The sequence below is a fragment of the Mustela putorius genome, unplaced genomic scaffold (genome assembly GCF_011764305.1).
Source record: "Mustela putorius furo isolate JIRA1106 unplaced genomic scaffold, ASM1176430v1.1 tig00003863_pilon_pilon_pilon, whole genome shotgun sequence".
NCBI lineage: Eukaryota > Metazoa > Chordata > Mammalia > Carnivora > Mustelidae > Mustela > Mustela putorius.
This window is the reverse complement of record NW_025422015.1, coordinates 26,183,330-26,200,614: the sequence shown is the minus strand read 5'-3', so window position 1 is coordinate 26,200,614 and position 17,285 is coordinate 26,183,330.

The following is a 17,285-nucleotide window of genomic DNA, read 5'->3' as shown; positions in this document are numbered from 1 at the left end:
CCGGAAGTTCTCTATAGCTAAAGTTAGGCAGTCTGGGTTCACATCCCAGTTGTGTTACTTAAATGTCATAACCTGTGTGACCTTGAACCAGTTGTGTGGTCTCTCAGAGCCTCCATTCCTCCCCTGAAAAATGGAAATGGCAACACCTACCTTGGAAAGTTATTAGGAGAATTGAAAGGCTCATCACTCATTATAAGTGATTATTCTGTATACAAATAAGTATCACTAAAAAGTAATGAATCTTTTCATAAGTTACATATATAAATCAATTTTATCTCTTGTAATGATAAGTGAAAATATCCTTATAATTGTACACATGTAATAATTTCAAGGTATATAGTGAGAATCACCAAAATGACATCAAGAATAGTAACTAAACTGTAAACACTAGTTTTGTCTTAAATCCTCTTACAATTGAGAAATTACTCATTCTTTAAAGTACACCTATGCATTTTACCAATGAACATAAATAAAAATACTCTATCTTTCCCATGGATATATTTTAATAGCAGAGGAACTGACTAGACTCTTTCTCAAAACAATAGCAACTACTGTCTGCAAATTAGGAGGGATAAGTCCTCTTTCTAAGGCTGATTTGTTACTTCGCAGTTCATCTGGAAACCAAATATATCCTCTACTGAAAGAATAAAATTAAATAAAGCTGATGGTCAGATCAGTTGAGACTTTTCCCATTGCAAGAATAACATTTCATCTCACCAATTTTCTAAATTGGGGGAAAAAAGGAAAAATTTTCAAGAGAAAATTGTCCCTCCTTTCTGCTAGCCACTCACAATTTGGCTAAGTTATATTGTGTAATTCTCCTAAAAGCAGTCTGAGAGAATTACAGATCTCCTCATTTTAAAAATGAGGAAATTGGGGCACAGGGAAGTATCCGATGTTACACAAGTGGCAACCAGTAGGGCTGAAGGTCCCTCTCACCTCTGGCTGCCTCCAAAGCCCATGCTCCCTCCCCTGCATCATAGCCCTTTAAAATCAAATTTATTACTAATTCCAAGAATGTCCATGACAAACATTATGGAAGTATTCTCCTGTGATCCGAATTAGCACCACATGAAAACGAAGCTAGGAAGTCCAATCACAGAGGCCTTAACCCAGGATAAGACTCAAATCTGAATGTGTGTGCAAATGTGTGTGCGTACCTGCATCTGTTCTCCATAGCTGTGTGTGAGCTCCAGTCCTGTGGACTGACTGGTGGGACAGTGGATAGGAGGAGGCAAGTGTGTTCAGAGAGTAAAGGAGAAATGAGAATTATGTACCATCAGCAGAAAACCGAAGTTGAAACAGAAGAGGAACAGCAGGTATGGCTCCTTGGGAAAGTCCTGGATTGCTACTGTGGACTGGTGCTCAGTTTAGCTCTTCCTCAGTGTAAGCAAGGTATTTACCAACAGGACCACCTTGCCCTTGTGTCCTTGGTCAGAATTAAAACGATATAGGAAGAAACATCAACAAGTCATCCCTCTGGTTGGGACAGCCAAAACAAAATCCTTCAGATAATGCTTCATTTTCTCCCAGCTACTTCAAACATTCCGTATCCATATTTTAATTGTCACAAACCTTTTCTTGCCCATCCTGTCTCTTAAGCATTTCAGAGAGCCACATATCTATCATATAAACAGGTTAAAAAAAGAAGAAGAAGAAAGAGAAAGAAGAGACAGGAGGGAGGAAGGCAAAGAAAAAAGCAAAAAATAGTAACCACTTTTATTCACCGTCATTAAAATACAGTTGTAAGAAAACCTCAACTAGTAAAAATATTTCATTAGCTGGAAAATTGGTACATGATAATTTTAGAAGACAGAATTACCTGACCATAAAATAATCTGATATATCGACAGCTTAAAAAATGATCTTGTGCTTTTATAGCTACAGCTGTATGCAATGAAAAATATTATTGAAAACCATGTTGAGGCAATCCAAGATACTGAATCATCTACAAAAGATTATGTTTTACTTTTAAAAATAAAGAACTGGCAGATACATAGTAGAAAAAAGTGTAAGCAAAGATGAATAATTAGTTTAATTACCAAAATCTTCTTGCTAATTAAGGTTTCATTGATATGCTATATTCTATACTGTTAATATCAGTTGCTATTTTAGTTATCCCTATCAAATTTCCATCACAAATAAATTTTAAGCGAGAGATAGATTTTTTTCAGCCAGTTTAATAACTCCGCAAAAATTATACAGGAGCATCTACCTCTATAATAAAATCAAAATAATAAATACATTTATAAGTGCCTTGAAATTGTAAACACAATACATATTATAAGCCACTATTGTTTTTGCCCAATGAAGAGCAGATGGCCTTTCCTTATTTCTCACACTGTTGACTTCAATGGAACTTTATTCTTAGAGAAAATTATACATACCTTTCCAAAGAAGGAGTTAATAAAAGCACTAATGCTTGAGGTGACTATATATAAGAATGCAGCATGCAGCGTTTCCTTCTGTCATAATTTTCTTTGTCTGCTGTCATTGGAGCTACATCAAAAATAAGGCAGGAGACATCACTTCACTTTGTAAATTTTGTCTTGCCCAGACATAATACCATAAGCTACTACTAAATTTTTAATCTACACCAGGGACATTTTTTAATCAGTTGATGCTACTACGCATGCTCTCTCTGCCCAGATCATGCATACCCTTGGTGGTCCCAAGCTCCCAAGAGAGAGGAAGCTCTGTAACAGCCCAGTCAACCATCTGGCCATGACAGTCTCAAGATTTGGGGGAAAAAAAATAAAATAAGAAGAAGAAGAAGAGAAAAATTTCTGATCCTGAGAAGAATGGGGGCCCTTACTTTTATCCTTTTAGCTACCCTATATTACCATTCACTGCCTCTCCCCTAGAATGCTCTGCCAAAAGAGGGGAGGAAAAAAAAAAAAGCCATATTCCTAGCCTTTAGGGTGGGCAGGGGCTGGGTTTTCCCTGATGGCAATGTCAACCTAGCCTTTGGCCTCTCTCCCTGCTTCGGCCCTGTACTTTGCTTATTTATGTTTTTTGGTTGACTAGTTTGAAAAGAAAAAATAATACCTAATGATTTAAAAATTAATCTAAGAATAAGTTTGAAGGGAAATAATTTAGTAAATTCCTCGACTCTTAATATCAAACTAAGGAAACAATATTATTTACACTTCTTAAAGCAGTAGTTTAGTAAAAAAAAAAACAAAACATATGGACATGGGGGAAGGTATGTGCTATGATGAGTGCGTGAGTAAACCTAATGATCCACAGACCTGTACACCTGGGACAAATAATACATTATATGTTAATAAAAATAATTTTAAAAAATGAAACAAAAGGAAACTAAGAAAACAAACAAAAACATAAAAGCACTTGCTATTTAACATCCAAGGACATTTCCTTGTATGTTAACTTTTTAGAAGCAGTTCACCGAGTTTGCTCCTACTGATCTTTCTCCCATAATAGAAAAAATGGTTATCACTCACACCAAATATTATGGGAAAACAGATTTTCATTTTATCCAAACCAGCAGTGATAATAATTTATGATTCCAAAAATACATAGACAAGGAGAATCCACTTAAGAAAGGGAGTCATTTTCATGCACATGAATTCTAGCTTTCTTGGTTGCCATCCTAGAACCCTTTTAAATGTTGGAGTTTTTAGAATGGGAGAGGGGAAAATGAAGTATTGGAGTAAATCAGGATTCCACTTGTTGATTATGGAATATTTAAAGCATAGCTTTAATATGCAACTTGGGAAAGGGCCAGCTTAATTTGTATATCCATATGACCCAATCAAATTTAGAGCAGTATTATTTATAGAAAAGAGAGATCATTAGAAAGTGCTGTTCTAGGTCTTCAGATTTCTAAATTTATTATGAAAATTGTCCTTTCTGCAATCATGAAAATAGATTGTTTGGTCATAGGTAGCCTTGCAATCCACAGCAATTTGCAATTCTGGCCCAGTATGAGCTTCCTTGCCTCTACTGTTCCACTCTCCAAAGCAATCAGTCAATTAGATCATAAGTAAAGACCAAATTGACAAAGAATAATGAAAAATTAATAAACCTAAAGAGAAATTACTATAGAAGATCAGTATTTGTTTCAGTTTAATGTTTTGGGGACTACATCACTTTGGGAAATGAATATAAAACCAGTCAGGAGAGGTATTTCCTCCCTATCTTAATCTGTTTAAGCTCCTACAACAAAATACCAGAGACTGGCTAGTTTGTAGAGAGCACTTATGGGGTCTGGAAGTCCAAGATCAAGGTGCTGGCAGAGCTGGTATCTCATGAGGGCTCACTTTCTGGCTCACAGATGGGACCTGTCTGTGTCCTTGCATGGTGCAAGGAGCTGGGGAGCTTTCTGGAACTTCTTTTATAAAGGCACTCGTCCCATTCATGAGGGCTCCAACCTTGTGATCTACACACCTCCCAAAGGCCCCATTTCCTAATATTCCTCAATGGATTCTTCAATTAGGATTTCAACATACAAATTTTGAGGGGACACATTTAGACCATAGCACCATCCATTAGTGAGCTATCATCTAAATAAATAAATAATCAAAGTATAGATTCTGCCATCCTTCTTGTATAGCTAAATAGCAACAGAGCTACCCAATTAGACTTAGTATTTTCATATGTATACACTCCACACTTTCCTAAAATCCTCTATCAGCTTTCTAGGTAGAGGTTAAAGGCCTTTGTGTTGTTTTGTAACATCGCTTTGCCAACTCTTGCATCCACAGTAAATATTAATGTTTTCCAGTCTGTACAAATTATGAGAAAACAATAGTATTACATTTGTAATTATGTAACTTTATTAGTTTTGAGGTCAGAAATAATGGGAAAATGTGAAATTACAGAAGTCTAACTTTGCAGAAATAAAGTGATTTAACTATCAGTTTGAAGAAAAACATCTTTATCTGTAAAGGCAATCATGACTGAACCATGGAACTAGCCAGCAAAACTATACAAAACTCAATCACAAAGTTCAAAGTGAATTGAGAAGAACGCTTCAGAAAACAAATTCATTCCCAAATCACTTATTAAAATGTAAAAAGAAAAATAATACTAAAGGAGAAGAAAATAATTAAAAGTGGAATCCCCTGTTTTGTTTTGTTTTTTTTTAAAGATTTTATTTATTTGTTTGAGAGAGAGAGCATGAGGAGGGGGATAGAGCAGAGGAAGAAGGAGAAGCAGGTCCCTCACACAGCAGGGCTGGATCCCAGGACCCTGGAATCAGGGCCTGAGCCAAAGGCAGATGCTTAACCAACTGAGCCACCCAGGAACCCCCACTTAAAGGTTTCAATTTGTAAGAGAGGCTTCAATCTCTCAGCAAAGTGCTGCACATACGGTTCTAAAGACGCCACCTCAGCCCTAATCCCAAACTGTCCTCAGTGCTTGCCCAGCCTTCACTGGATACCACTATCCCAGCTTCTGTTTTGCAAGATCCCCAGTCTGGACTACCACAGACTCAGTGCTGGATTTCCCAGCAGGAAGACTAAGCACGCTCTAAGGGACTCCACAAAGCAGAGGTAAGGAAAACAATTTGGTGGTGGGTGGGGAGCATTGCTGTTTTTCTACTACAAAACAATTTTTGAAAAAAAAAAAATGCTAGTCAATATTACCAAAGTGGTATTGAATTAGTCACAACAGGAAAAACAAGAACATTGTTGAACTTTCTCATACTGGTGTTACAGTTTAATATTGTTTTATTTTGCAACACATAAAGGAAAAGGATAACAGAATCTTTCATTGGTGGGGAGGGGGCTCCAAGACCTTGACAAACACCTAATACCCCGCCCTCCCCTTGCCCAACAGTCAGTACTCAGCCTGGTTTAAGATACCCCAGTGATTCTATCAAAACTCAACTAACTTCTCGGTATCCTGGGAGCCTTGGGAAAAATCTCCTTTCACCTTTAACAGGAGGCTGGTTTGTAAGGAGACATATGAGATGCCCAGCCACCCATTCCTCCTTGTGTTTCCTTCATTCCTGTGTAGGGTAATAGCTCCAGGAACTCAACTCTCTCTCACAGGATAAGTCATGTAAAACCCTGTAAGCATAAAGGAAAAAGGAAAGGGAAAAGGGTCCTCATAATGAAGGAAATAAAAGGAATCCTGGAGAACACACTAGAAAAACCCAGACACACACATTGTTCCTAGTGTTATGTAGCCTCACCCACACTCAAAGGGAAAAAAATTGTTTTTGCTTCAAGAAGCTGTGCCTCTCGAAAACATAAAAGTCTTGGACTATCACAATAAACATTGCAAAATAAATAATAAAATGACATATGGACCCCAAGCTTTGGATGGGGTAGAATGAGACAGAATGCTAATTTTTCTTCATTCTAGTAATAAAGTATAGATTTCATTTTTTCTTTAAGTTAAGAGATGCTTTCCGTTATTAACCAAACACAAACCAAGGACATGCTGATTTCAATCTGAAATCCCAAAAAATGTAATACTTTCTGTCCATAACATCTTTTCACAAGTTGGGCTAATCTTCACAATATTTAATTCTTTTTTTTTTCTATTTGAAACTAAGATGATAAGTACTCAGTTACCAAGCCAGTACATTTAATATGAAAATGGTTCACTTTTAGCCCTAATTATTATTGGTAATGGTAAACAAGAAAACTACCATCTTTTTGCATTGGAAAACCTCCCATGTAATATAGTAGGAAAATGAAACACTTCTATTGTAGAAGAATATTATTGTAATGATTATGTTTAATTGCTATTCATTCCAATGACAAGGAAAAAGACAATGTTTCCTGTGCTTCTAATATAAATCCAACTTGATGTGGTGATCCCATTCAATTATTTACGGAGACTTTAGAGCAACTGATCAGGCTCTCTTCCTGTGTAAAATAATTACATGGAATGCTTGAATTTCTCCTAATAAATTTAAGGATTTTTAGATAGGTACTTGCCTAGGAGTCACTTTGCTTATCTCCTGTAATGCTCTGATAAAATGTTTGTAGGTGACATAGTAAGTGTTGCATGCCCAATGCCAAAAAAAAAAAAAAAAGCATTAACTCAGTTAAGCGTCTGCCTTCGCCTCAGGTCATGATCCCGGAGTCCTGGGATCAAGCCCCTGTGTCCCTGCTGAGCAGGGAGCCTGCTTCTCCGCTTCCCTTTACCTCTTTCCTCTGCTTGTGCTCCTTTGCTCTCTCTCTCAAATAAATAAAATCTTAAAAAAAAAAAAAAAGCATTAGAAACCTATGTCTTTGTGAGTTAATTGTAATGCCTCCTAAAAAGTCTTTATGCCTGATTTATAGTAACTAATAATAATAATCAGCTAAATTATTTCAAACTTACATACTCCATTATTTCTTGTTCCCAGCTTATACATAGTGATTTTTAACAAATGAAACAAACCTGGTAATAACTAGTGGGACAATAAATATTCCTCATTTAGTCAAGTAATTATGTAAGAATATTTAATCTCATATAAGCAGTTTTAAAAAGTGTTCTTACTTCTCTTTCCATAAGCAGTAGTGTTTGGCAGAGGAAAATGATGAGACATGGTCCGAGATACAACAGCATCTGCCAACAGTCTGCTCCAGATGATACATATTCATTGTATTTCTTACATGTGACCTACAATATACCAGCAAAATGGGGAACTTTTCCTTTTAAAAATTTATCTTTTGAAAATTAACAGGCTGGGGCGCCTGGGTGGCTCAGTTGGTTAAGCCTCTGGTTTCGGCTCAGGTCATGGTTTCAGGGTCCTGTGATAGAACCCCCATCAGGCTCTCTGCTCAGCAGGGAGCCTGCTTCTCCCTCTCTCTGCCTGCCTCTCTTGACTACTTGTGATCTCTGTCTGTCAAATAAATAAATAAAATCTTTTAAAAAAAGAAAAGAAAAGAAAAAACAAGCATTTCATTATGGATTTTTTCTTTCTTTTTCTGATTAACCCAGATTCCACTTGTTAAAGGTTTTTCTAAACTCTATTCTGTCTTTTATCAGATACAGTTTTGCAAAGGTTGGAGGTAGGTCAAATTTACCGAGGCTACAAGTTGTAACAAGTTGAATAAATGGAAACATCGAGAACACTAGGAAATGTATCTGGGGTTGACTTACTTTTTAAAAAGATTTTATTTATTTATTTGACACAGATTGAGCAAGAGCAAGAGAGAGAGCAAGCACAAGCAGGGGGAATGGCCGGCAGGGAAGAAGCAGGATCCCTGCTGAGCAAGGAACGCAATGTGGGACTCAATCCCAGGACTCTGGGATCATGACCAAAGCTGAAGGCAAACACTTAACTGACTGAGCCACCCAGGCACCACTGGGTTTGCCTTATTGAATGAAAGGTAGTGAAAAGAGCCCAGGCTTTGGAGATAGGAAGACTTAATTATTTATTTGAGAGTGAGAACAAGCAGGGGGAGGGGCAGAAGGAGAAGGAGAAGCAGGCTCCTGCTGAGCCCAACAGGGGCTCCATCCCAGGGATCTGGGATCATGACCTGAGCCAAAAGCAGATGGTCAACCAACTGAGCTACCCAGGCACCCTGGAAGACTCATAAGTCCTTCCACCACAGATGGGTGGGGAGGCAGGTCAGCATTGGCTCTCTGCTGGGGTCCCAAAAGGTTGGTCGGGAGGGTCTTATAGCCAGCTGGCCACTCTAGCCTGTTGGCGGAGGAAAGGGCCCTGTTGCATCTGGGACCACAGAAGTTGCTCTTCTGCCAGCCTCTCAGAGCAAGACCACCAAAGGACTGGAGCCACAATGAGCTTCCTGGAGGGTAAGTAGGATCCCTGAGGCTTGGTGCCTGAAGCCCCTTCCTCACTGTTCCCCCATGGGCCTGTCTGCTGGGGGACACCTCCCTGGTTCCTCACAGTGACCAAACAAGAAGGGATGTCACTCTTTAAAATGGGGTAACAAGGTCGCACCCCTTGCATGTGTCCCCTCCAGGTGGTCCCGATGATGATGTGATGAGAAGCATGTGGCTCATTTGCTGTGCTATATGCAGTGAGCTCTGTATTCTCCCCTCCCTGCAACCCACCAAGTGCTCCCATTTTCCAGAGGAGACAGTTGAGGCCCAAAATTGTGGCTGGAGAAGCTAACCGAAGACTACACTCAGCTTCATGTGCAGAGTCAGGATTTGAACACTGAACCGACCCATGTGCCCTAGCTTGGCTTTCTGGGTTTGGACAACCGATGGAATCTAGTAGGGATTCTTCCCATCTTCCAAACCTGGGGAGTACAGCCCGGTCCTAGCACCCTCCAGAGGGGGGTAAGGACATTTGTTGTTCCTTCCTGCCTCACCATCCTCTCCCTCCTAGATGATGGTTGGTATTTCCCTGCTTCCATGTCTGCCCCATGATACCAGTATGTGTCCAGTAGTCAGGGTTTGGATGGGGGAAACCATTAAAACGCAAAACCTTATTTCAGAAAATTCTGAACATATAGAAATAAAAGCACAGTACCACCAGATCCCCCCAAAATAAAAATAAACCCTTCCACCATACACTAACTGTACAATGACCTTAGAAAAAAATTTAAGTTCTTTGAATCTTGGTATCCTCTTATATAAAATGAATATTATTACAGGCTATATAACCCAATTCCTCAAATATGAGTAGTTCTTTGCCAGCGAAACAAAGTCGGAGAGGATTCGTGGCATCACAGGCCATGAGAAGAGTCTGGTGTGGAAAGAGCATACGCTGTCTGGGGAACTCTAAGTAGCTTTTGTGTTCTCTGGCAAGAGATTTGGGAGGTGTGTGGGTTGGACACAGATGTCAAATGGCCTCCTATGCTACGCACAAGACTTGGCACTTTATCTTGAAAACAGTGATGAGTGGTAATGAAAGGACGGAATTTTTTAAAGAATAAGGAAAAGATTCAGATGAGCAGCACTTTTAAGTATACTGGGTATAAAATTATATTATTCAATTTCAAAATAGAGCATAAATTAGCTCAGAGAAAGAGGCAAAGGAGAGGTGGGGACAGACGTCATCTGGGACAGACGTCATTTGTAGCCACAAAATGTGGTGACCAGTAGGAGAAAGCAGGTGAGTGACGAGAATCCCATGTTCGGTGGGTCTGAGAAGGCCAGGGTCACTACCCAGAGACTCCACTGCTGGCAAGAGGATGGCTTGTAGCTTTGTTCTTTTTGAGACATGTGAGACTTTCAGTGGAGATGAACCCAAGGGAGTCTGAAATATAGCTTTGTTCTTGATTAAAATGTATGCATTGTGGAGATACCAACTGAAGAATAATCATCTAATAAATAAATCTGAGGACACGAATGAGAGGGCCTGGGGAGAATGCAGCTAAGGAGAGGAGACTGAACACAACTGACAACATTTAACCAGAGAGCGGAGGACAAGGAAGTGAGGAAGGAAACAGAGACAGACTGGGACATAAATAAAGAAGAGAGAAGGTGACAACACCTAAAGGCAACCCTTGGAAATTGAAATGAGTGATTATACCCAATGCCACAACGAAATCAATCAATCTAAAAACCCTGTGTTCCCGCGATTTGCCAATCTGGTCCTCTTTCAGAGCTTGTTTCAAAAAAGCTGTGAGAACAACGTTCAACCCACCAGGCGGAGAACAGAATGGCAGAGAGAGGGAGCTGCGCAGGCAGAACAGGCCGCACACAGCAGAGGAGCGCGCCCTTCTGGCAGGTGCAAGGGGAGGGGCGCCCAGAGCCCAGAGCCGCCCACAATCAATGCGTGATTGACGTGGGTCTGCTTTATGAAGAAAGAAATTAAACGAGAGCATGTTAACCCACAAAGGAGAAAAAGGAATTTCCCAGCTTGTCAGGCGTACAATCATGTAAACTGGTAATAAACTCAAAATATAACTAAAAAAAAAAAAAAAAAAAAAAAAAAAAAAAAAAAAAAAAAAAAACGTATTAAGCACAGTGGACAAATATCGATTTAAACAATTGCCATTCTAACCTGTTTCTCCCAACACATCTTCCAGTTCTCTCTCAAATGCCTGTATCACTTCATAATTCCCAACAAGATCATTTGTTTTTACCTTCTCCTTTACTTTGCTGTCTCTTTTTCTATTAAAATGAATTCACTAATGCGAATTCACCGTAATTGGCCTTTCTATCTGAAATCAATATACCTTACGGCACTCCTTAACACCTAGATTAACCTTCTCAATTTTTCGGCAATATTGCCTACTCAACTTTTTGCCCAGAACATACCGATACTTAATGAATCTCCACTTTTGTGTATGTTACTTTAGAAATAAATTACAGATAAAATGAAAATGGGCATAATAGTCCTTTTAAAAATGTACAATACAAAGTACTATAATAAAATACATCAAAGACATATTTAATATAAAGTATAAAAATATAAAGTATAATAATATTACTAATATCAATGTGAGGATGCCTTCTCTCCTCCTCAATCAAGTTGTAAGCCAATGTTTGAATCATGTATACAAATCATTGACAAGAGGGAAAACCGTTTATGGCAATTTACGATGAACTAGGAGAAAAAAAAAATGTTTTCCTAAGAAAGATTAAGGTCTATGAACTATTATTTCATATTAAGCATAATTGTTTTTCTTTTTTCTTTTTTTTTTTTTATATTTGCTTTTCTGTTTTCAAACACATGCAGTGGCACACCCTTATATGCAGTCCTATTAAATGAAACCAGTTAGGTTTTGTTACGGTTTATAACTGCATCTTCTACCTATTGGCACACGTTCAGCTCTGCTATTAAAAATTAGATGTTTTATTAATGTATTTAGTTGCTGACGGGAAGCATCTCGTGCTTAGCATATTCAGCAAAAATAGGACTAAATTGTCTCCGTTAACTTATTTAATGTCTACAAACAGAAACTTGGTGTAATGCATATAGTATAGATCCAGTGATCAATATAGAAGTTTTCTGCCCAATAGAAGCTCAGATAACCAGTAAAAAAAAATCTTCTATCTTCCCATTTCCTCCTAAATAAAAAAGAAAGAAGTATTTGCTCTCAGGTCAGATCCCAAATTGTAAAATCAGGTATACAAGGATCAGAAAATCAAGCAATTTTCCCATATTTATTGTACATTTTTAAAGCAATGAGTTACTTTTTATCACTATCTCAAAACTGCTCTTTTTTTAAATTCCCTTAGTTTCAAAACTTTTTTTTTTTTTGTCTGCATAACAGGGCCTACCCTAATAAAGAAAGGGAGATTATGAAGACTTCTCTAAAGATGTACGTTTATATCTGACAAAATTCTAAAGCTAGTATTAAGCTATCTTGATAGAGTTGCAAGGCCAGACTTTATAGTCAAAGGAGACTCTACAGGCCACCTGGAATGTCCACAGGTCTCAGACATCAGGCTCTGCCTTCAAAATTGCACTTTTCCTATCATGTTTATTCATTTGTTTGGTTGGTTGGTTTAGAAGATTTTTGTTTTTTCTTTTAAGAGTTTTTGAAGTAATAAATTAGGGGAAATTTCATAGACCACATCTTGAAATTAATAAGGGATTTGACAGAGTTTCTCTGAATATTTTTTATTTAGATTCATTTATTTGTTTGACAGACAGAGACCACAAGTAGGCAGAGAGGCAGGCAGAGAGAGAGGAAGGGAAGCAGGCTCCCCGCTGAGCAGAGAGCCTGATGTGAGGCTCCATCCATCCCAGGACCCTGGGATCATGACCTGAGCAGAAACCAGAGGCTTAAGCCACTGAGCCACCCACGCGCCCCTGACTATTTTTATGAATAAGATTTACAAAAGAAGCTACAATGAGCTGTCTCTGTATCTGGCTGAGCAACTGTGTAAGGAACAGTGATCAAATTTTCTATGTCACCCACAAGTTCTATAAAGGGGCACCAAAGTCTCTGTCCTTTATTCTTCACTGTTACTTCATCTCGGTAGTTTAGATGAAGCTAAGGAAAGCGCACTTACCTAAATTTGAAAAAAAATAACAGTGATGCGCGCCTCAGTGGCTCAGACGGTTAAGTGTCTGCCTTGGGCTCAGGTCATGGTCTCCAGGTCCTGCCATCCAGCCCCACGGGGCTCTGCACAGTTGGCAGCGAGTCTGCTTGTCCTTCTGTTCCACACCGCCCCCATCTTATGCAAACTCTCTTTCTCTCTGTCTCTGTCTCAAATGAATAAAAAAATCTTAAAAAAAAAAATACAAGACAGTACTAGGAGAATAAAGCTGATACTTTGGATGAGAAAATTAAAAAATGGAAAACAGCCAAACAGTCTAGAATGATAGACTGGGACCAAAATGATAGAATCAATAAGAAAAGAAAGCATCCACCCACATTAAAGTTTTAGGAACTAACCAGAAACTATGGAAATAATGGCTATTGGCATGGGGGGTAAAATACAAGCCCCTGAAGGTTTCACTTGATCACAAGCTGAACGGGAGCTGAGTATCTGATAAGGAGCTTAAAGGAGCTCGTGAAGCCAGGTCCTGTGGACAGCTTGCCAGTCCCTCAAGGCTGCTCTTTTCACCTTGGGCTCAGGTCCTGGGTACAAGCTAATGTGAGTGTCTGGGCATTTTCTCATAAGCCCATGATAACATCCCTTTAACAGTTACTTTGGAATCTTGAAAAGCAACAATTTACTTATATCCTCAGGCCACCGCCTGCTCAAGTTTAACCCTGAGCTTTACTGGGAAATATGAGGCCAGGGAATCCCAGCACATGAGGTGGGATTTTTCACAGGAAGGGAGAGGATTCAGGTTTGTCTAATTACTCACCAGCTCCCCTCTCCTGTCCACCTCCTTCTTGAAAGAATCATTCAAACTTCAGCTAGAGCAAGGAGATGGAGGGCTAACTGACAAGGAGTTTGATAATGTGTTGGCATCTAGTTATGGGGTTGGGAGGGATGAAAGAGTGGAGGAAATTCATACTTGAAGCAACACAGACTAAAGAGGGAAAGGAACACATTTTGGTGGGTGACTGGAGATGGGGAGGACATGTGCATGGAGATGTGCGTGCACGAGAAGAACGAAATTTCTTGTTGTTGTTTTTAAACTTCAATTCTCGTTGAAACTCAGGACATCCAGCAGAATCCTTCATTACACTTAAGAGCAACTGCCATTTTCTGACTCCCTACTCACTGGCTATGGGTCTATCAAAGCCTTGAGCAGAGCAATCATCAGCTCAGCTTTTCACCCCTCTTTCTACTGCATCTTGGGTGACTGTCTCCCCTATGCCCATAACATCTCCAGCACTCCAACCTCGTTGTCTAGATCCCTCTATATGGACACCCTGGACCATACCACATTCAAAACTCCACCAGCTTTGGATTTATAATTTCTGGATTGCCACTCTCTATCCACAATGTCCTAAATTTTCTACTTCTGCAACGTGTTGGTTCACAGTGGATATTCTTCAATCTCATTAAGAACTATCATCCTTGGTTCTTTATCTTAATTTCTCATCCTCCTTCTGATTTCCTCCAATTATTCAGCTCAGCTTCATTTTTCTCCTTCATAAATGACAGTAGTCATACTCATGTCATGTAGGGGATGTGAGGTTAAGAAATAAATTACACAAAACACACAACATTTCTCCTTGCTAAGAGTAGGTATTAAATGATCACTAACAATGCTGGTCCCCCTAGAGCTTAAGATTTATTACTAAAGAAACTCTCTTGCCATTACTGTCAATGTTGTTGCCCTTTACTCTTCTTCTGCATCTATTTAGTAAAACTCTGGCCCTGGATCAACCAGTTACTCCTTTTACAGTTTCATATTTGGCTGCCAAGCACTAGTGAAAACAAATGCTGAAATCACAAAGCCTGATACCACTACAAACTGAAGGTCTGCCCCATCAACTGAACTATGAACACTGCACAGTATAACATTTGGTCCACTTCCCTCATTCCCCGCAATAATATTTTCAAACATTCAATCTGATTTTCTCCACGCTCAGCAAATGAACTTTACTTTAGTAAGAAAATGGAGACCATCATGTAAGAACATTCTCCACTCACTATCTCCCCATACAACACAAACAAATGTAAATATAGTTAAAACTAGACTTATGCCTTCTCTTTCTGTGTTGGCCAAATGGTAGTCCTGCATTTTGAATGTCAATCCTTCCATCTGCTATTTGAATCACATCCGTCCATTTCTTTGGGAACCACACTTAAATCAAGTGTATTTCCTCTCTTCTGTACCTTTAATGTCTTTTTTTCTTTTGGCATCTCCCATCTTGTCTCTTTATCTTCTAGTGATAGCCTTATTTTTCCTTTTCTAAGAGCTATGTTGTTCTAAAGACCAATATGTACTTACCTCCACTTTCCTATTTCCCAAGTCTGTCTCAATCACTGTATCTGTGCTCCTTCATCTCCATTAAATCCAAGCCTACAAACATCTTTCTAGTTGCTAAAAACAACAGACATGTTTCAGCTCTTACCTGACAGGACCTCCTTACTACTCATGCTATTTATCATCTTTATTCTTGAAATTCTTTCCTCATGTGATTGCTATGACATCAACTACTCTTAATTTTCCTCCTTTATCCCCCATAGAGAATATCTCATTCATTTACAGGATTTTAACTACAATTTAATGTTAATACTCCAACATCTAAATCTCCAACTCTGGTCCACTGTAGATCCAAGTAGGTAATAAAGAGTTCAAGAAAAATGAACATTCTTGATTTGGATGTCCTATAAAATGTCAAACTATCATGTCCCAAAATAAACTCATCATCTTCCTCCTATTCTTTCTTGAAATTTATTTATCTTTCTTTTATTCTTATCTTGGCAGACTGCCACATCCCATCCATTTTGTCAAGTCATAGATTGCATCCAACTTTTGCATTTATTCAGTGATTAAATTGTCAATTTTTCCCATAATATTCCTTAAATCCATAATTTGGTTATTATTATCCTATGATCACTGTTGTACACTTAGCCTTCCATGTGGTGTTCTACATGACATTCCTTGTTGAGTCTGCTAGATGTCACTGGAGCCGTACTCATACATGGCTGGCCAGGTATCCTCCCAATAGGAATAGCCCCCCAAAACTCTCCATTGCCTTTTAAAAAAAATAGTAAAACTACCATTTATTAAAAACTTACTCTATAAGTACTTATGGGCTTCTTAGCTTAGAAGCCTCTGGACAGTCTCATTCTGTAAGCAATTTCCCCTCTCATGCAGCCCTGTCTAAAAACTGCCCAATAAAGCTTGCTGTGTGTTACTGCTTCTCATGGGCAGATTTTTTTTTTTCCTTGATGAGCCTCAAGGATAAAATCCAAACTTTTTAGCAGATCATATTAGAGAATTTATCATCTGGTCTCTGTTTCTCCACCCTCATTTCTTGTGAACACGTATATACAAATCATACCCAAATATCCATAGAAAAGTTTGAATCAACCAAGGTTAATAGAAGGTCTGATTACTGGGCAAACTGTATTCCTCAGAGAGGGCTCAAGTCAAAAATCATTCATTTATTCCCTAAACAAATATTCAGTACATACTGACTACTCTGTAGCTGGTATTCTTCTCAGTCCTTGAACTACATCATGAATAAAATAAATAAATGCCAAAAAAAAAAAAAAAACCAACAACAACAAAAAAATCCCCCATGCTGTGAAGCTTCATTCTGGAGGGGAATGGGGTGACATTTGAGTTTGGGGAATTTATTCTGAGGTAAATGGGGAGCCACTGGCAGCTTTGAGCAGAGAAGTACTCTGATATGACTAAGATTTCAATAGCATCAACCTGGTTTTTAGGCTGAGAATGGATATTAAGGAAAAAGAAAGAAAGGAAGTACTGAGAAAAAATGTGTCTTCGAATAGAGTGGTAGCAGCAGACATGGTGTAGAAGGTCAGATCCTGGAATTATTTTGAAAACAGAGCTACTAGATTTGCTCCTAAGTTATAGGTTGTTAGTGGTGTGTGGAGGAAAAAAGGAGTTAAGGATGACTCCAGTATTTTTTGATGAGAGCAACTGAAAGAATTGAATGGCTATTGACTGTGGTGGGGAGCACTATGGGTAAGGTCTTAGCATTTATTCTCTCTCCAAGTGAAACCTTTCTCCTCAGTGAACTGTAAGTGTTATTGTACATCGAAGCTTTGAAAAAAATCTTGATTCCTGGAAAAATATAATTTGAACCAAGCAATCCCATCAATAAATGTGCAATAAAATAATGACAACTTGGGGCGCCTGGGTGGCTCAGGGGGTTAAGCCGCTGCCTTCGGCTCAGGTCATGATCTCAGGGTCCTGGGATCGAGTCCCGCATCGGGCTCTCTGCTCAGCAGGGAGCCTGCTTCCCTCTCTCTCTCTCTCTCTGCCTGCCTCTCCATCTACTTGTGATCTCTCTCTGTCAAATAAATAAATAAAATCTTTAAAAAAAAATAATGACAACTTGGAT